The sequence below is a fragment of the Phaenicophaeus curvirostris genome, chromosome 13 (assembly GCF_032191515.1).
Source record: "Phaenicophaeus curvirostris isolate KB17595 chromosome 13, BPBGC_Pcur_1.0, whole genome shotgun sequence".
Classification (NCBI taxonomy): Eukaryota; Metazoa; Chordata; class Aves; order Cuculiformes; family Cuculidae; genus Phaenicophaeus; species Phaenicophaeus curvirostris.
This window is the reverse complement of record NC_091404.1, coordinates 5290165-5311303: the sequence shown is the minus strand read 5'-3', so window position 1 is coordinate 5311303 and position 21139 is coordinate 5290165. Positions and strand designations below refer to the sequence as shown.

Below are 21139 nucleotides of genomic sequence, written 5' to 3'. Positions count from 1 at the left end.
ATTTCCTTCCAGCCATCTCCTGCCCAAGCACTGGAAAGGTCCACAGCTATTCAGCTGTCAGGATCAAGTATTTTTAACCCTATTCAGATTACTTTCTTCCCATACTATGCAAAATTTTACACTTCATTGCAATCCATCCCAAAGGCTATGTAGAGAAGGGAGCAGTGGGTAGATCTGACACACAAGGCGACTGGATAAACATGTCAAGGAAGGAGCTGCTGTACTAACCCTGCAGCACGCTAGCAAGGGCCCAATAACATGTGGGCAGTAGTCACTGCATCTACATACTCCAATCTAGTGGTCTCAAGACTGAACTGTGGCGTGGAGGAACCACTGATGCTGTTCCAAGACTGGAACCACTAGACTGCTTGTGCTGTTCTTTCCTACACAGAATTTTAAAATATGAAGACTATGTATGGTGGGGGAGCATCTTTCCCAGCTACTAGACCATCAAAATCACCATCACAAGACAGTAAATAATTACATTAAGATTGATAAACTTCCTTGCCTCAGCTCTTGGAAGCTAAGTCAAGACTAAACACTTCTGTACAGCACTAGTAAACTTGTACCATTTGAACAGCTTTCCTGTTATTGTCAAACCTATAAGCAAATAATCCTTCAGGCTGAACATATGGCAGGAATACAGCAGCCCAGAGAAGCAGAAGTATGGGACAGGAATTTAACATGTCAGTACAGTTTTTTAGAGGCCACTCTCAAAGCAAGAACAGCCAGTTCTTGTAATGAAAGTTCCAAAAATGTCATTTGAAGAACAAAGTGCTCTGGCCTATAGTCCCGCTTAACACCCTCTCTTCATAAGCAGATGTTTTAAAGGTCACATAATGTCGTTTTATAAACTAAATCACATTCATTTCGCAACCACATTTACAAAGCCAACATTTTAGCCCCTTGCTGAATCTTAACCTGCTGGTAGATGCAGTATCTTTTAGATACTGCTTGTAGTGTGCAAGACTTACCCTTCGTGGAAGAGGATCAGGATAGCAAACACTTAAAAAAACTGGACATACACAAGTTCATAGGACTTGACAAAAGTACTCATGAGTGCTGAGTGAGCTGGGTGATGTTGTACAACTACTCCTGATTAGCTCTGAAAAGACATGGTGAGCTGGAGAGGTCACCGAGTCTAGAACTAAGTAATTTTCACTCTTATCTTCAAGGCAAGGCAAGAAGGAAGATATGGGAAACTACAAGCCAGTTGGTTTCACCTCCGTTCCAGTGAAGCTAGTGGAGCAAATCCTTCTGGAAACTAATTCCAGACACGGGAAGGACAAGAACATAATCAGAAACAGTCAGCACAGATCTATGAAAAGGATAACTTGCTTAATCATCCTGATCACCTTCTACAATGAGATGACACGCTCAATGGATGAGGGGAGAGGAGTGGATGTTGTTTATCTTGACTTCAGTAAGGCATTCAACACTGCCTGTCTTAACATCCTCATAGAGAAACTGATGAAGCACAGGCTACAGACAAGCAGACAGCAAGATTCACTGAAAACTGCCTCAATTGTTAGGTTCAGATGGCACTTAAAAAAAGACACTGAGTGAAATTTTACTCTGTATGCACATGAGAACATGTGAATGAAGTTATCACAATTAAAGAAGCTGAGTATCAGAGAGAATGGGGCCTTCTGTTTCAACAGTTAGCAATTTTAAGAGGACCTGATCCAATCCAGCTCTAGCAGGGATGAAGGTATCCTGTACATGTGCCAGCCAGGTCTCAGTTGTCTTTCCTTATGAGCTAGCCTAGAGGTTACAGTTCCTTGACATCAGGAGAACAGTGAATAATTTATTTCACACAACACAGAAGCAATGGACCAGCAAAAGCCAGCAAAGGTGACTTGGCTTAAAAGTGGACAGCAGGATGAAAGGAACGTAGGTCTTAGTTCTTATTTCATGTCACTTCAAAAGTGAGGAACTGCCACTAACATCAGAACATAAAAGTAGGTCAGCAGAGAATCTACCATCCCAGATATCTTGGGGAGACCCTATTAGTTACAGACAAAGCATAATTTATCCTGAACATAATTTAACAATGTTGGTTTGCAATTATGCAGTACTGCTTTATGTTGTAGAAGATAAGCTTTAGCACTGCCCAAATCATTGGGCTGCACTAAAAACTCTTCTCTAGTCACTGCACTTAATCGTTCAAAGATATTTTAGGTAAGTAATTTACCTAGCTAGATTCCTTCCTCTCCTCTGCAAATGTCTTTTCTAATGGTTGATAGTAGGATGTCAGTAGAAATGGTATCACAGAAATCAGAGATTGCCACTGTAAAACCAATATGCGTAAGCAAAACAAGACTTAGGGATAAATTACAAGTCAGTGTCAGCACAGTTAGATGTTCTAAACTTGTTTTCTTGGCAAAATGTTTCTACATACATACCATCTGCTGATATTTAGAGCTTAAAGTATATATCTTATACTTCATGGATGCTAGCCAAAAGCTTTTCATCATCTATATCACTATTGCCATTAACAGCTGCAGAGTGAAACACAAGGGAGGTTAGAAAAATGACTCATGGTCACAGAGTACTTCCACAATCAAAAGCCTGACTTTTTGACTCCAGTTTGGCACTTCCATTATGACTCAAGGATGTTTCTCTTATAGCACACCATCTTCAAAGACTCCTTTATGTCAGCAATGGGAAGCAACCAAGTGTTTTCAGAAAACAGGAACTGATCAGATGCAAACAATGATAGGAACACATCTGGGAGGCTATCATCTAAAGACACTGTGCTACAGCAATTTACATTTATTCACAGAACAAGTTTATTCACTTTCCACCCACTCGCATTTTGATGAGGTCAATTCTGCCTTCAGTTGTACGTATATCTTTGTGCCTTTAAACAAATATATGGTGTCACTGGTAGAGCAAAGTAAACAGAATTCTGTCAGGGTTATATGTTAGGATTGCTTTTTGTTCCTGCAGTGAGGAATTTGAACAGCATGCTTAAAGAAGACAGCTCAAGGATAGTTTTATAAACACTGACATTTCAAACAGCGAAGACCCTCCAGAGCCTCTTAAATCATAAAAACTCCCGGTTCAATACAATGGCTGGAGTGTGGAAGAACTGAGTTCTGTGCCTTCTACCCACCTTGAATGCAGCAGAACAAATCAAGTAGTTGAAGATAGAAGCTACAGGCAAATTCTTAGGCTTTTTGATCTTTAAAGTATCCTTGACCACAGACTGAATGACTGCATTCCAGCAGGTGAAATATGATGATTTTAGATCTTCTTAACATAACCCCCTCCCAGGAATCTTTTAAATACAGTTCCTTTGAATAGAAAATTGCACCTCTTCTATGCTGGACATAAAATGACTACAAGGAAGAACCAATCTTGGATTCCTCACAACCTTCTCTCTTCCAAATTTTAAGTCTTCATAGTTCAAGTTACCATGTGAAAAAAGAGGTGCTGTGTTCAAGCCTTTGAAGCTTTTACAGTACAAGTTAGATCTTCACAGTCCCCATATCAAAGATCATCTTTTCCACTAGTGACATTCTTTACAGAGGATGCAGAGACTGACTGGAGATGGAAATGGGATCACCACATCTAGCAATAGCTTACACACCATGCCTTCAGTGTGCTGTGAGTAAAGTAATATTGTGAATGTGTCCTCTTGATGGAACCATGGAAAAAGTAACTGTTCAAATCACCCTCTGCCTTTGGTTCCAAAAACGAGAGCAGAAGTACCTGCCTGTACCTGGATTTCAATAAAGAAAATTGTACAGGACTAAAAAGAGCACAATATTGGCAATAATGCTTAGATAACATCCAAGTGTCAAGGCTTTAACATATACTGGACTGGCTTGAAAAGGCATCCTGATTTTCTCTGGATTTCAACCTTCTGCAGGAAGAACTCCTGCTGCTGGGAGGAGACAGACAAGACTTCTGGCCACTGCCCTGGTCCTCTCTCTAACACTTACTTAGAGGGAGGGCAAAGGTCACATATAAGGAAAAAAGGTTTTAAGCTTTCAGCGACAGGACAGATGTGGGCTGGAATTTCTCTGGAGGGAAGCAAAGGAGAGAAGAATGAAAAAGATACCCAGAAAAAAGTTTAGTCGGCTCACAGCTCTTCCACAAATGCTGAGGTATATCAAAATCCTTTGTGAGCCTTTAAGGAAATGAAGAAGTTAGTGTTGAAGTACCATACCGGCACTTGTAGCAAAAATGAAGTAGTTTTTTCCATTCCCTTGAACAGATATTGCATCTCTCTATACATCCACTGTAAAGTCAGTCTCATTCTCACATTCATCCACTATAAATTCAACCTTACTCAAACTCCACAGAAGTGCTGTGGTTTTCACTGCATCCCCCAGGACACAGAATTTTCTTGTGTACTTCAGATCTGCAATGTCAAGTGCATTCTTCCTCCAGGGTAAGAATATGCATTTCCCTAAGCAATCTGGCTGTCTCCCACTCCTCATTTCCCTCTATAAACAGGGCCACTAGAAACCTTGCTGGTCTAGTTTACAGCTACCACTGGACTCTGATTTTGTTTTTAAAGAGGAACAAAAGATGTATAGTAGTCACAAGTGCAGGATAAGAAAATTTTTTCATAGGGTTCATTGGAAAGAGGAGGATATTAAGTGAAAGTTTCCTCTTTGCACTTCTGGTCTGACTAAGTTTATGTGAACCATTCACTGCAGTCACTTTGTGCAGGAGATGGAGAGCAATATCCTGTAGCACAGCAGGTGGTAGGATGACTCTTCACAGCCTTATTACTGTCCCACAGGACTGGCAGCTTTTTCTACATACCTAGTCCCACTCACCACTAAAGTCGAGAGCGATAACAGACTATGCTATGGGCATGACTCTCTAAGCCAAATTAACAAAGATGCCTGGCAAAACATACAGAATTTAAGGTCTTACTTAAAAATAGTGGTCAAAGAAACAGTTCCTGCTTATTCACCTAGAAGGTAAGTGGCCAGTTCCTTTATTTATAGACAATTGTGATGCCTGAAAACATGAACCAGCTGCTTCAGGGCTCAGTTGCTCTCCACCCCCCCCCAATATTAAAAGCAGCAAGCTCCTTTCTAATTAATTCTGGCTCAAAACCACTTCTGAATTCAGTGAGCACAAATCCTCATTTTAAAGACTGACCATTAAGTTATTCCCGAGAGAGAAATCAAGTATTTTTAAAATGTTTTAAAAAATGTGTTTAGATGTATTTTGTCTTTGTTGTGACAGTAATCACCACAACCCTTGCTTCGACATGAAGCAACGTGTGTATCTCACAGGAAAGCTGCAACCTTTTGCACTTAACCCCATCAAAAAATCCAATCTCAGCACAACTGTGTTGTCATAAGAAGCTTCACCAGAAACATGAATGGTAGAACAGGCAGAGAGCTGGGAATTAGCAGGAAGCATTTATCTCTCAGTCCATCCTGAGCTATCAGGGGTTCTGATGACTTAGCCTTTCCTCCAGATGAGACAGAAACCAGAGGTCCTGGCATCCTGTGGCCATTAGGAAACCAGAGATACCGGAGTTACTAGACTTTGCATCCTGGTCATATCCCAAGACAAACAATTCTATGCAGCCTTCTTAAAACTCCTTACTGTTTCAGAGAAAATCATATATTCTTCTACCCATTCAAAGACGCTGTGCACCCTTTATTGGCACGCTGCAAAACAAAGCACTAACTGCAGGAATCCAATACACTGCACTCCACAATGACATGACACTTGCTTCATCCCTTCTATTTATTATTTGAAAATGGCTATATTGGGTTTTGCTACCTGCCTAGCTATCCTGAACCCTCATTCCTCAGTGACAGAATGCGGACAGGTCACACACTCTGCGTAGGGACCTACAGAAATGGTTCACATGAACAAAATCCTTTAGAGTTATCAGAGTACCACTGCAAAGAAAAAGTGAACAGCTGTACTGTGTACCACCCTTGTGCCCTTTTCTGATGATCTCTCATACACTGCCCATCCACCTGCCAGCTTACAAGTGTTTTTCACAGCATTCACAGAGGTAAGCATTCCCCACGCCAGTCAGTCATCTGATCTTGGTGCTCCAAATTACCTTTAGCTATAAAAGGACTCAGGTTGTTAATGGTCTTTCTCCGAGCTACATCTCAGTTAAACCGGTAAATTAGCTCAAAACTAGATTGGTTAAATATCCTCTCCTCCTTTAGCCTTTTTCCAGAGAGCAAAAAAAGTCAGTGACAGATACCAAATAACTAATCTGGATACGATGCTGGACTTACCCTGAGAACTCTTTCCACCTGCTATTACTGCCTTTTGAGATTTCCAAGAGGTCAAAACTAAGCAATAGCTGTATATAAACATACACCCACATGCATTTTCACTTGAATCAAGTATAATAGCTTTGGATACTTTAACGTTAATCTTGCCCAAAGATTACAGCCCTGATTAATTTCTCTATTTGTAAGAGGCATGTGTATTGTTCCCAGAGTGAACAACAAGATGTATTTTCTGGCTGTAGTGGGTTTCCTTTATTTTTTGGCTGTACAGGGGCAGATTTTTCCTGAGTATATGAAACAATTTGATGTTTTCTGGAAGAACAATGCCTCTGGCATTGCAAGGAAGAGAATGACTGCTTTGGACTGCTGATCATTGACTCAATAGATTTATGATCTGAGCTATCACATCAACAATCAGCTTAACAATAAAATACTGTTGCAGCAAGGTTCCTTTTTTATGGTCTCTATTTACATGTCAGCAGCATAAAGCACAGCTGTGCTCCGAGTTCACCGTCCTGCCAGTACTTTGCTGCAAGACTGAGGAGAAAGAACAGTTTTTATAGAAATGGCAATTGTTTCCAAGACTTTCCTCAGCTAGATAATTACCAACACCTTCCTAGTGCAACAGCAATTTTAAATTAAAATTAGGTTTGAACCTCCACATCTCTACCCAAAAACATTTAGCTCAGGCATTCTCTATATTCTAAGAGGCAGAGGAGTTGTCATCATTAAACAGAATGAAAGCTGTGTGTACTCAGTTTCTTAAACAGCAGCAGTGCGATTCTGCAGTTGGTGTGATGAGACTGCCCCTTGCTGAGCAATATTTTCCCATGATTTCTTTAGGTTTTACACAATTCTGGCATGTTGCAAATCTTTTGGAGTATGGATTGTATTTCAATTCTGACTTTTCAGGAACAAGAGCACAGTAGGGTCAGATCTGGTGACCTGAGTTCACAGGTGTGAGCATTACAGCAGTAGTAATAAAAACATGAGAAAGCTCACAGCTTTACAAAGTGATGTCTCAGAAAAAAATAATTCTTCCTGTCTGCATGGAGATCATTAAACTTCACAGGTTGTAAACCAAGTTAATATAAGTATTATCTGAAGAGTATTTTTTAAATGTAAAAAAGTCTGAATACAATTGTGTGCTCTGGACTTCTGATAAGTCTGGATAAGTGCTACATTTCCCCCCTTTAACCACAAAAAACCCAATTCACAGCTATCTATACTCCCACATTCATCACAGGCTAACTTCTGTGACAGATTCAAGACCTACAGTTGCTGTGGGAGAAATATCAGCAAAGCCAAAAGTTCAACCTATGAAGTGATCCAAATATTAACTTCCAAACACCTCCCATCTTCCCCGAGGCAAAGAGCAACTTCAGATTGAAGAGCAGGGGGTGTGCATTGTACACCCTGACACCCTGCAGACTCCTTTGTGGTACAGAACTCAGTAGTAAGGCCAAAAGGTTATTTTCCAACAACGTTTGTAAATTAAATGCTATAGAAAACCAAACAAAAGGTTACATGAGCATTCACTTATCTATGAGCAGTGAACTCAAAAGAAAATATTTCATTTCTGATTTTGGAAAGGTGCCCTAAAAACAGAAGCTCATACACTGCAGGTACTCAGCAAACAAGGCTAAATTAACTCATATCAAATTTCAGTCAAATGTACTGACCTGAGAAAGGTTTCAAATTATTTTTTTTCACCAAAAAGACCTTTGCTAATATAAAGTACAGGAAGAGTAACTGAAAGGAAGAATACATTTCATTTAAGTTGATTACTTTTAAAGCACATAGGCTTGCAGAGCAGCTAAAATGGGAAATAAAGGGTAGACTAGGAAGTCAGCCAATTTATTTAGCTAGACAAGTTATCTTATCCTAAAGTACAAGTTGTCTAACCTATTTGGATTTAAACCAGCTACAGAAATATCCCTGCTTCACACTGAACAAAACACCTTGCATTTGCTGTGTTAGAGGTATAAAAGTTTGCACCAAATTACTCGTTAAACCACAAAATGGGACATAACAGGCTTGCTGAGGAAACCTCAGAAAAAGCTGCTCTCCTTTCTCCTGTACATACACACGTACCCACACGCAGGGCATAGGCACAACCTCCTGCCACATACTGACAACAGCAAACAGGATTCCTGGCACCTGTACTGCAAGCTTCTCTGCTGGAGTTTCTTGCTTCATTTAACAGCTTTTCTCCTCCCACAAACTCTGGCTCATCCAAAGACAGAAATATCAAAAAATATTTAGAGAACACAATCAATTAATGTCTTCAAAAGCTGAACTTTGTTGTGAACACTTAACCGTCCCCAGTATATACCAAACATGACATAATGAACCCAGCAGGTCCTGAAGGCCAGAAGAGCATAACTGTTTTCTGCTCTTCAATCCAGTCTTATCTAAATGGCTCTCCATCCAGCTTGTCAGAGATCCTGACACTAACAGCACAGGTTGCCAATTTTTCATACAACAATAGAAGAAACCCTGCAGCTGACAGGTCTGAGATAACCTAGTCTTAGGGAAGCCTCCCAGCTTCCCTGAAGTGAAACATCCAGATGTTATATAACAGGTGCCTATGCTCAAACACCTCAGTTAAAAGCTATGAAAGAAAAAATGATACTTTCAGGATCACTTTTTCTCCCAGTTTCCTCATTTTTTGTCTAAGATTCAGAGAGAAAAAACAAGATTTTATTTTAAAGGGGAGGGGACGTTCTCATCTTCACACGATTTCAACATCTGTAAGATCTTTTTTAAAAAAACTTCTTTGAAATAAAAAAAACATAGCTGGAAATTCTGCAGGACTGCTAAAGAACGGCATCATTTCTTAAAATAAAAACCAGCATGTACTGCTGTTAAAACACCATCATTCTAAGGCTAGACGTTTGTGGAATACATGTAAGGGAAGTACAAGATTTGGGTAAATTCTTCAGTTTTATCAAATTAAAACTCAAGTTCTAAGTTGCATTCAGATCCATTTTTATAAAATGCATGGTTTGTATGTTATTATTATGATTCCTTACTCATTTATGTTAAGAGCTGGTAGACTACTCGTGAAAGTCAAGAAAGCAAAATACTTGTACCACCCTTGAGGAAAACAATAATAAGCACACATATAAGCCCTCCTTACCCAAATTTCTTTCATTACCAACAGTTCCCTGTCTTAAAGTATACCTTTCCCTCTGAGAGCAGTTCCCTCTACTACAATGACTCAAAAGAAAATTAAACCTATTTTTCCTTTCTCTGATAAAAAGACATAAAACCCACCAGGATCGGCATACGCATGGTTATTTTACAGATAGCTACAAACATGATACGGAGCATTTGAGAAAGTTACATGAAGCCACTCATCAAGCTATGTGGAGAATAGAATCTAGGTTTCTTTATTCCTCATGCCACAATCGACTCCTTACATTTTATCTGCAAAATACCAGCTTCCTGCCCTAACTATAAAATATCTGATGGAAGTCAATATACAGTTTCTTGATATCATCAGACAGGAATTGGTGATTTCGGGCTTATCAAGAGCAGAGGCAGCAGTGGATATAAACTGAGCAGGTACAGTAAATTTCACAGCTCTGCCAAGTAACTGAATGAATTGCAGTGGTTTCGCCTTACACAGAGGACCTGGTTTCAGAGTTTGAATACTTTCCCATAGGAGTTTTATGATGAACTTATTTAATGGAAGCATTTCAGTTCTCTTCTGCAACATTGTCAAGATACAAGTTGATAGCAGTATTACTTTGATACAGCATGAGGTAACACCTAAATAATCAGGCACAGGATCCCACTGACATTCAATACAGAAGGAAAATAAGGATTACTCATGTCTGACACTAAATAAAAATCAGTTCAATGAGACCCCAAATGACATACTATGTAAGATGCAAGCTAAATTCTCACTGGCCTCAGTTAAACACAATAGCATAGGCTACACCTGACAGCAGAGTGAGTGTTTAACTGTCTCTACCTTTCTTACTGTCACATCCACGAGGCTTAAGGGGGTCTTTCAACACATTTTCATTGCCTGTCTATAAACGTGGAATGAAAAAAAAAGAAATATGCATTTCAAAAGTAAAGAAAAGTCACAACATTCTTCATAAAAGATAAATCCCACTGTATCTTTTTTTTTTTTAAACCAAAAACATGCAGGTAAAGAATCATTGTAAATTTGAGATCTGTAAGCTGCCAGGTTGCAGAAGGGCCCCTCTAAATAAGAATGTCATGGAGCTAGCCTGTACCTGTGCCTCAACGCACATTCCTCTGGCAAAGGAATTTAAACCCAGACCTTGGTACCCCTCTGCCCTCCTGTGAGTGAGCTCATAGTACCGGAATGAAGAGGAGGGGAATAACTTTCTCACTGGAATTTCTTTAATGGAAATTGCAAGCATACAACTTGATGAAATGAATGCTGGAAGTATTTTGCCTGGTTATTCCTACACACACAGGACACTTACTACTATATATAGAAAATGTATAACTAGCTCAGCAAAATTAATTCAATAGTATCATATGATCCAAACAAAATCTATAACCAGTATCACTGCACAAAGATGACTGGACTGAGAGTCCTCCATAGAGGGAAAACAGCAAAACAATCATTCCAGATCTGGACAGTATCTTAATACAAAAGGTGCGGGAAAAAAAACAAATAATCAACCCAAAGTTTCCTTTTCCTTCATTTCACAAGCTGAGAAGTAAGAAAGAAAGGCAAAATGGAATTGGAGAGCTACAGCCAGCTGCAGAACCCTTCTGTTAATAACAGCTTAGAATTAAAATTATCGAACACCTATTACCAATTTTTAAACTGAAAAACCAGCCCACCTGTCTGCTGGAACTTGCTCAATATCTATTGTTTTATGAATCAGATTTACATTTGAATCAAAAAAACCTCAAAACAACACACAATTAATTAAAAATCACAGCATTCCTTTAAAAAATAAATAAATGTAACATTGGTTTACTTGTATCCAAAATACCTGGTAAACATTTTGGTTTGTGAATGATAAAACATCTTTGAATATAGCTAAGAAGTTTTCACAGTGCTGGAGATCCAATATAAACATTAATTCTACTATACCACGGTTGGACTGTTGTTGAAACAAGCTGGTTCTAAATCCTTGCCACTCCTTTCTGAAATGCATGCAGAACTTGGCTAAATAGTGTGAAGCTGAAACTTCAGAAACTTCACAGTATCATGCTAGCACACAGAAGAAAATAATTACGTTGGAGATTCTTTAAATAGCCATAACTAAGTTTTTACAGTTTGTGCCTTACCAGTTTGAGGTCCAGCCCTTCCAGATCATAGAATAACTAGGTTGGAAGAGACCCACCGGATCATCGAGTCCAACCATTCCTATCAAACACTAAACCATGTCCCTCAGCACCTCGCCCACCCGTCCTTTAAACACCTCCAGGGAAGGTGAACCAACCACCTCCCTGGGTAGCCTGTTCCAGTGTCCAATGACCCCTTCTGTGAAAAATTTTTTCCTAATGTCCAGCCTAAATCTCCCCTGGCGGAGCTTGAGGCCATTCCCTCTTGTCCTGCCCCCTCCAAAAGCAGCCTGTACAAGCCTTCTCATTTACAGAAGACCCTTAGGGCATACAAAGAACTAGCAATTACGGTGCAACAGTTTAAAGAAGCAAACCTTCGTAATAGACCGATGATCATTATGCAAAGTGATATTTTGCATTTCCAGGCCATGAAGTTTGTTTTTACCTAGTGGTTAGTGCACGGAACTAGTGGTTGCAATCCAGTCCTACAGTTGGCTTGATGCATGACTTGAGGCAAAGCCTTCTTTATACATGCAAGATGGTAATACTGTTATTTAGCCTGTCGTAAAATAACATGGCCAGGCATGGCTGAAGGGCATCACATGGCTCATATGCAAATCACAGAATCATAGAATAGTTCGAGTGGGAAGGGACCTTAAAGCCCATCTAGTTCCAACCCTCTGCCATGGGCAGCGACACCTCCCACTGGATCAGGCTGCTCAAGGCCCATCCAACCTGGCCTGGAACACCTCCAGGGCTGGGGCAGCCACAGCTTCCCTGGGCAACCTGGGCCTCACCACTCTCATAATGAAGAAATTCCTCCTTATGTCTGGTCTAAACCTGCCCCTCTTCAATTTAAAGCCATGGCCCCTAGTTCTATCACTACAAGCTTTTGTAAACAGCCCCTCCCCAGCCTTCTTGTAGCCCCTTCAGGTACTGGAAGGTCACTATAAGGTCTCCTCAGAGCCTTCTCTTCTCCAGGCTGAACAACCCCAACTCTCCCAGCCTGTCCTCATATGGAAGATGCTCCAGCCTTCTGATCATCTTTGTAGCCTCCTCTGGACACGTTCCAACAGCTCTACCTCCTTCTTATACTGAAGATTCCAGAACTGGACACAAGACCCCAGATGAGGTCTCACCGGAGAGGAATAGAGGGCCAGAATCCCCTCCCTTGCCCTGCTGGCCATGCTGCTTTTGATGCAGCCCAGGACACAATTGGCCTTCTGGGCTGCGAGCACACATCGCCGGCTCACGTTGAGCTTCTCATGAATCAGCACCCCAAGCCCTTCTCTGCAGGGCTGCTCTCAATCACATCATCCCCCATCCTGTACTGAAACTGGGGACTGACCCAACTCAGGGGTAGACAACACAGTATGCAACCAGCAAGTATTTTAAAGTTAAAATTGCAAAATGTTACTTTATGTTAAGTCGGTTGCAAAACCTCTGGGGTGATTTTCTGCAGATTTCTCAGAGGTACAGGGGGCCCTCAGTTCCCAGAGACAGTTGAGGGCTCCCAACATACCACATGCTCCAGGGCCAATCCATTCACATGGAAATTGTACCACTAAGAGATATTAGGTCAAACCACAGTTAGGAGCTCACTTTAATTATCTAGTCAGATTTTTGTTTCGTCCTAACAAGATTATAGATTCACAGAGATTAAGGCTGTTAAAAGTACCACAGAGTAAACCATATAATCACTACCTTGAAGAGACCATCTGAAGTATTTTGTTTATGGTCACCAACCCATGTAACTCTAAAATCTGTGGGGAGTTTAAAGAGTATTTCTAGTATCTATTTGTGGTAAAACTAGGCTAAAGATCTGACGGTTTACTGCGGTCACTACAGTATTTCACCTTCGTTACAGGAGCAGTTTGAAAGCTTCTTCCCTCCACCACCCCACTAAAATCTTTACATTTTTCTTAAGCTTATTCCTTACACATTTTCAAGTCACAGCAAAAAGCCACGTACCATCTGCAAGAGGAGATTTAATAGGTAGTTCACAGTTTAAGCTAAAACTACTTTATTAGGTTAAAAATGCACACCTCCTCCTTTGTAAAAGTGATCACATAAAGCCTACAAGAAGAGAGAGCTGTTAAAACCAGTGTTCAGATGAAAACATTAAAAAACACTTTTGTTAAATAGCAGGCAATGCATTTGTGTTACATCTATTCTCCCAGTAAAAAGCATATGCATTTCAAAAGTACACTGGAAACAAAACACTTTACTTTCAGCACCCAGAGCTTTTTACAGACCACCTCAGTCATGCCCACAAGACTAAGACCCACCACACTCCAATCCTTCTCAGTAATAAAAAGTCTGCACGTTCTGTGCAAAATGTTACACTGTACAATGTAATATGGGACCTGCCAACCTCACCTTCCAGTTGAATCCACACTTCACACGTGCTACTCTTCTTGAAGAAAGCATTTACAAAGATACATTAATTTTACAGGTAATGCTCCAACTTTTCACCTACTTCACACGCACTTTGATGATAGTCTAAAAATCTCATAAGTAGGGCTGAGGCTGAAAGCCTACAGGCTCCTTTTACAGACAAGTCTGATGACTACTATAAATTCTTAATTTTCCATGCTTCCTTTTTGCCAAACGTTTTTGCTCCTGCAGGCTATGTTATTCCAGTGCAGTCACACCCTGCTTTGTGAGTAGGTTTTATGAAACGACAATACAATGATTCACCTTCCTTATCATTTTGATGTATTTCCACTATAGAATAGTAATAATTCCAAACTGTTTTCAAAATATACACATACATTCTACAGAGCAAGTGATTTCTGCACAGTTCTTCACAGCAAAGTTTTAGTAATATAAGAACTATTACAACTTTAAAATGGTCCTGCTCCTCTTTGAGAAAGTCAAGCAATTATTCATTGTGTCAGTGAATCTATTTAATCTTCTTACAGTAGCGAGATGGGTTTGTATATGCATTTCTGGAATACTGACTTGCCAGCTTATGAATTCTAAGTAGACTTTAACTTAAAGGCAAATTTTTAAGAGTAGTAAATTCATCACTCCTTTTCTAGATATACTACTACCTAATGAAACACTTCTTGGATTAAGATTCCTTTTTTAAAGCTAGATATTTCAAGTCCACAGAGGGACAGCCTTGTGAGGGCATGACCTTCATTAATAGAAAATAATATCTTCAACAATTCAAACAAAAGCACAAGGAACACAAGGAGCTGTTTTGAAAACTCTGATGCAATGTGAACATGCAAAGTACATGCAGTAATTAAAAAAAGTTGGGAAAAGAGAATGCACTGACTTGTTGCTATTTGGAGCTTTGCAATGATGCTGCTAGCAAAAAAAAGAAAAAAAAAGTACAAGATTATTTTCAGTTTTACTGACACTTAATTCACGGAGATTTTAAGAAGCACAGGAGCATTTTTAGGTCCGCTCCTTGTTAAACCACACTTTCATTTTTCCTCTCCTCTGTCTTCCAGATCAAATCCAACCCTTCCTAACAGTGCTATAAATTCATTTATGCAGGTCAGCTTACTCTGTATGTTTTATCTCTGACTTCTAGAAACTGGCAGGTCTTGATCTCTCTGCCAGGCAAAAAAACCACAAAAAACCCCTCAAACTAAAAGAAACCAGTCAATGTTGCTGTTACTACCTTGTTCCCAACTTCTTTTCCCTTCAATCCAAATGGAAAAATGACAAATACGCAAAGCTGAAGGAAATATTACTCTCACTTCTCACAGAAACCTTGATGTATTGCCTTTTCTAGTTACTTCTCAACTACTCCAGATACAACACTTAGATGGCAATTAGATTTTACTGTGGATTTTACCTCAGTAGATTTTACTGAGGTCTTGCCAAGCACTTGTGTCAGGGATGGAATCGTTTGTTCCTACTAGCAATGGGAAAAGCAACAAACATTGTGTGCAACCCTCAAACAGATTGGTGCAACCCAGATTCCTAGGTAACAGGCATTGACACGTCCTCAGTGCTGCAGAGAGCAAGGCATCTTGCGCTATAGGATTAACTGCCAGGAGTCACACTGGCAGCCACCCTAGCACAGCTAGTAAGGCAGATGAGCTTAAGAGCACGTTGAGGCAAGGGCTGGAAGCTGTACAAAGTACAGTAGGTTCCAGCCAAATAGGAGAAAAAGCCCAGGGAGCAAATAAGGCAAACTCAGAATACAGTAGCTATGGACATCTTGGAGGATTGAAGCAAATAAGCCAAATATGGTTCAAAGTGTTGATTCTCTCAATATTAAGGTTTACTAATAGTATTAACCAAGCGAGCAGAGACTATACAAATTGCATGGTGCTGGTTTAGTGGCCCAATGAGGTTGACACAACTAAAGCTAGTCAAAATCCTGCAAAAACAACAAGAAGAGAAGCTAGCACAGACAACAGGGTTCTATACAGCTTTGTATCCATTTGGGTAAGAGTGAAATCAGAGGGCCAGCAAGCTCACTTCAGACCAGTAAGAACCAAGAAAAGCAGTTCTACGTCTACAAATGGAGTATGGCCATTACACAAAAGCTAAATAAGAATGAGGCAGAGTTGAGAGTTTGTGGAGATGCAGATTTGCAAGCAAGAGGCATTTCACTATCACTGCTTTTTGCAGTCTGTGGCGTTATCTGTAAGCATCAGCATGTCACTGCAGTTGCCTCAGGAGGAAGTAAGGAGCACAGTACCAGACTCCTACTCACACAGAAAGCGTCTCTACTGCAAGGCTGAAAAATGGGTGGAGAAGCCACCATGAAATGCCCTGCCTGCTTCAGGGACACCAGCATGACTTACTAATAGCAGTTCTTAAGTCCAGGGAACACAGTGGCTGGCAGTAAAGCTGGATTGTCCAGAAAGGGAAATAAAACGCTTCTTCAGGTCACACAATGCCTCTCACACCGATGCCAAAGGCAGCCACAACGTCACACGGATAATGATATTAAAAAAGCTCTTCAGAACACAACGACATGCATTACTTCATCGATGCTGTGACCTAACATGAGTGCCAGATAAAATGCCACACTTTCTGCTCAATTCTCTGTAGCACTCAGAAAATGTTCAACAAATGAATAATTCTCTGTTCATGTGGGAGAGAAAAGGATATTCAGCTTTAAATGAAAATTTTCTAATAAATTCAACATGTCTTGGCAAGGGCTAGATAATTAGCACTGTTATGAACTGCCTGCTTTAATAGTTTTTTTAAAGTAACTCTCATTAAGTTGATATGGAACTAGAGCATAATTCTCATTATTTGCTGTAGACTTCATACTATTAAAACCTGACCTTTTCAGAATGGCCATTCTCAACACAGTACACGAATCTTCACCAAACAAGCGGCTCTACACCCATGCATTCTTACAGATTAGAGGCTGTCTTAACCAGTAAACAAAACCTGAGATTTACAAGATCAGGTTAACATTTCACACTGTTTCTTGAATTCTGTGTGCTCCTTCCTTACACAAGTAACTCTATTACAAGTATTACTTCTTTCCTGATAAAGTTCGCTGCTATGTAAAGCTACAGCTGTAAAAGTCAAACTAGAAAAGGACTGCATACTTATCAATACTGATTAAAAGGGCAAAGACACAGAAAACCACTTTTAAAAGAGGTCTTAATGGCTAAGATCATACATGCAGAAATCAAAAAAGCAAAATGATGAGAGCTGCAAGTCTGACTTAAAATAGCCATAAACAGATATTTTTTTCCCATCTATCAGAGCTCTGGGACAAATTTTATTTTTGGCATAAGGCCACTGAAAACAACCGGCTTGGTTCAATTAAGCTGGTCCAGTACCTACTAAATGAAAAGACTTCACAAAGCAGTTGTATCACAGATAAATTAAAAAAAAAAAATCACATAGAAAACTTGGGATATATTAAGAGAAGTGAGAAATAAGTTCACTTGGCCTACCTTGTCATAAACTAGCAGAGCTTCAGTTACTCAGAATCATAGAACCACCAAGTTGGAAAGGACCCACTGGATCGAGTCCAACTATTCCCATCAATCCCTAAACCATGCCTCTCAGCGCCTCGTCCATCCGTCTTTTAAACACCTCCAGGTTGTTTAATGAACAGTCTAAAAGAGAACATGTTACCAGAGGGACATGCTAACTTTCAAAAAATAGAATTACTTTGACGAAACCTAACTCTACTTCAGCTTAAATCAAAAATTATTCCACTTTTTTTGTGACAGGGACCAATTCCTGTGTCACCAGGGCGGCCTCCACACTGCCCAGAACTGGCTCTGGCACACTGATTTTATTTGCCTTGCTTGTATACTGTAGATGTTCTGTTGTACAAGATACTAAGCACTAGAAAACAAGAGGGTATCTCTCGTTAAACTGCACATTTACTAGCAAAAATAGCCCAGATGACTTGGTGAATTTGCGATAGTACATGAAGTTCAGACTTATAAAATAAAAGCTAACCAAACTCTATCTGAAAGCTCAGCTGCTCCAACAGAACATGTCCAACAATAAGTCCTTACAGTAGTTCCTTAGGATATCACATCAGGACTAGCTGATTAGCCTTTTAAAAGAAGTCCCTCTTCTAAAAACTGTATTTTGCCCTGGAGCCTTGAAAAGCCTCAGGTGTGGGCAGTGATAAGCCCAGGCAAACATCTGCCTCTCTAGCTCTTTTCCCATGTTTTCTCTTATTCCCCCCAGCTCTGGACCAACCAGTCAATGTCTTGAAGACTGTCCTACATGGTTGCTTTATACTTGCATAGCATCTTGTACTGACGCTCTTGGTTCATTATTAATGCAAACCATTGATAATAAAGGATAGAAAACACAAATGAAGCAGAGCTTCTGGAGTGACCTCAGCCGAAAGTTGTTAGGGAAAGTTCTTGGGTCATTCACAGACATTGGTTTACAAACAAGTTAACAAGCTCTCTCCAAAATAAACCCATTGTAACAGCAAGTCACCCATACTTTCAACATTTGGCTCAATAAAACACAGACTGCATTACAAGACTAATTTTGTACTGCCATTCAAAATATATCACTGCTTATCTACAGGAAAAATCAGTACAAGCTGAGAAATTAACATTGATGCACTTTAAAATCCTGTTATTACAGAGGCAGTGATGACTACAACTTGTGATTGAGACCTCCGAGTCTTCATCTTTGATACAACTTTATTGAAGATGCTGGCTTGACATGCCAGCCACTGCCTACCAGTCAGGTCCACAGTAAAAATCCAAAAAAATGCTCCACAAGCAATAAATAAGTTACTGAAATGAGAATAACTGAAAGAAATAGAAGACGAACAAAGTTATAAATCACAATCTTCAGCAACAAGTGCTTTAATAGGTCACTGTCTCAGTGAGTAGTCTTCTAGAAGTTATTATTCCTTATTAACCTAAAGGTTTAACCTCATTTTATTAACATTGTACTTCACTATGCTCAGTCGCTTCGAATTACAAGGCAGAGAACTACTAAGAAATATTTCAGAGGTCCTGCTTTTCCAAAAAAAACCCTGCTTCCTGCAAAAAAAAATTCAGTCTCTAGTACCTTCGCTTAACAGCTGACCTCACGTTGGAAGGTGTTAGGGTGTGTTTTCAATCCAGCAATACCAGAAAGTCATTTACCTACTACCATATCTGAAAAGCTAACGAACATTTACAGAAATTACTGCAAAATATGGCACAGTTGTTTCAAAAAGCCTTGAAAATACTTCCTGTGTAAAAGTAATTTCCACATGGATTCCACTGCAGAAAGAACACTTGCAAGAACAATTCTTAGGTTTGTTGAAGAAAAAAAAACCCAAACACACAAAGAAAAGAAACTCTCACAGCTTCCCACATTGTCTAATCTTTTAATCTTTGAGAAGATTAGAGCTTGTAACTACCACCTGATCAGGATGATGAAATTCTACTAGTGCAATTGATGATCAGAAATACAAAGCAGAACCAAGCCTTCCATGTTTTTGAAAAGTATAAACTCCTCTGCTATTAAAGCCTTTTTCTTCTCGATTGCACAGGAAGGCTCTAAACTCTTAATGTCTTAACAAAAGAGTAGCAAAGGCTGTTGAAAAACATTGGCTGAGAAATCAAGAACTGATGTTTTAACGAGTTTTGTTAGAAGTCAAATTAAAATAAACACACTCAAGACACACTATACTACTTTCATTAATTATGATGTATGTGCTATGAAATCCAGACCACAGATTATTGTCCAAGCTTAATTTTTCCACACAATATAACTTTTTTTTTTTTAACTGCTGACTGTATATCAGTTGGAGACTTAATTTAGGCTACAGATTTTCCAAAGTACTCTGTTATTTTCTATAGTCAAGTGGACTAACAGTTGCAGCACCTGAGTTCTAAACGATCTATTACAACGCTAAAAAAAAAGAAAACTTATGAACATATAAAAAGCCTGCGGTTTCTTACTAATCTCTTTAAACATAAATTAGGCACACTGAAAGAAAATATGTGTTTATATCATAGAATTATTAGACTGGCAGATCATAAAGTCATTCCTTCTGTGTGCCACCCTGGAATTTACAGTTACTAATTTATAGTCATGAGCGTCGATGCCTTAACAGCTTTAGCTTTTCATTTCTCACACCACTTTAACTCAGCTATGAGGTGTCCTGAGTTGCATCCCTTGCAAGCAACGACTTAAAGGATCAGCTTTCAACAGAAAAGTTTGAGAAGAGGCTAAGAAGTTACGAAAGGCAGTTAGTTGTGTGGAGAGAGAGCGACACAGACACGGGAAGGTGTTAGAAGGTCTTTCACTCATCGTAACCTGCAAAAAACGAACCCGAGCGAAGCAGACTTAAGGCACAAAGTTAATTTGGGAGCGGAGGCGCGCAGCGATGAACCAGAACCCGCGTCTCTTGCTGCGGGAGGGTGGGAGGCGTCTCTTTCCTATCCGAGGGATGCCCAAGCCCGGCAGGTGGGCCCGGGCACCTGCGCACTTACCGCACTCGCCAGCTCCGCGCTCAGGGAGAGCAGCAGCAGCAGCACCAGGAGCCTGCGGGAAGGGGAAAGGGACAGGGTCACCCGCGGGGACGGGGGCGTGCGGGGGGATGCGGGGAGGGAAGGACGCGGGGGGCCAGGGAGGGGGTCGTGGGGGACAAGGAGGGGGGACGAGGAGGGATGGGGGGACGCGGGGGACGAGGAGGGATGGGGGGACGAGGAGGGATGGGGGGACGCGGGGACGAGCCCGGCACTCACCCCGCACGCCCCATGCCCCGCGCGGCACGCGGGGAGGACGCAGCCCGGTTTCGCGGTGCCGGAGGAAGAGGAGGGTCCCGGTGCCGTCCCTCGCGGAGAGCGACCCCCGCGCGGGGGCGAGCGCTTCGGCGGCTCCTTTTGCCTCCCCCCTCCCCGCCCCGCTCGGGGTCGGTCACCGCTCGCTTCCCCGCCGCCTCTCTCTCTCTCTCTCTCTCTCGGAAAGGGGAGCGCGGCTGCCCCCGGGGCGTCGCACCTGAACGGAGCGGAACAGAGCAAGAGAAAGCCGCGAAAGAGCAAAGCCCCGCGGAACGGGACACGGCCGGACGCCCCCCGCCCGCCCTAGCGGAGCCGCCACCGCCTCTGCCAGCAGCTCCCCCTAAGACGCCGCGCACCCAGCTGCCTCCGCCGCGCAAAATAGTCCGGGGTCCCGCCGCTGCCCTCCCGGTGGAGGTG

The 21139-nt window shown here is 41.0% G+C and overlaps 1 protein-coding gene across 1 annotated transcript in view; it reads right to left on the bottom strand.

Annotated features, from left to right (window-relative positions):
• COL4A6 (collagen type IV alpha 6 chain) overlaps positions 1-20436 on the bottom strand; it is a 117206-nt gene extending 96770 nt beyond the window's left edge. The window contains exon 1 of the mRNA XM_069867685.1: positions 20432-20436. The gene's annotated coding sequence lies outside the window, so the exon portion shown is untranslated. The remainder of the gene's footprint in view (positions 1-20431) is intronic.
• Positions 20437-21139: the final 703 nt, after the last annotated feature.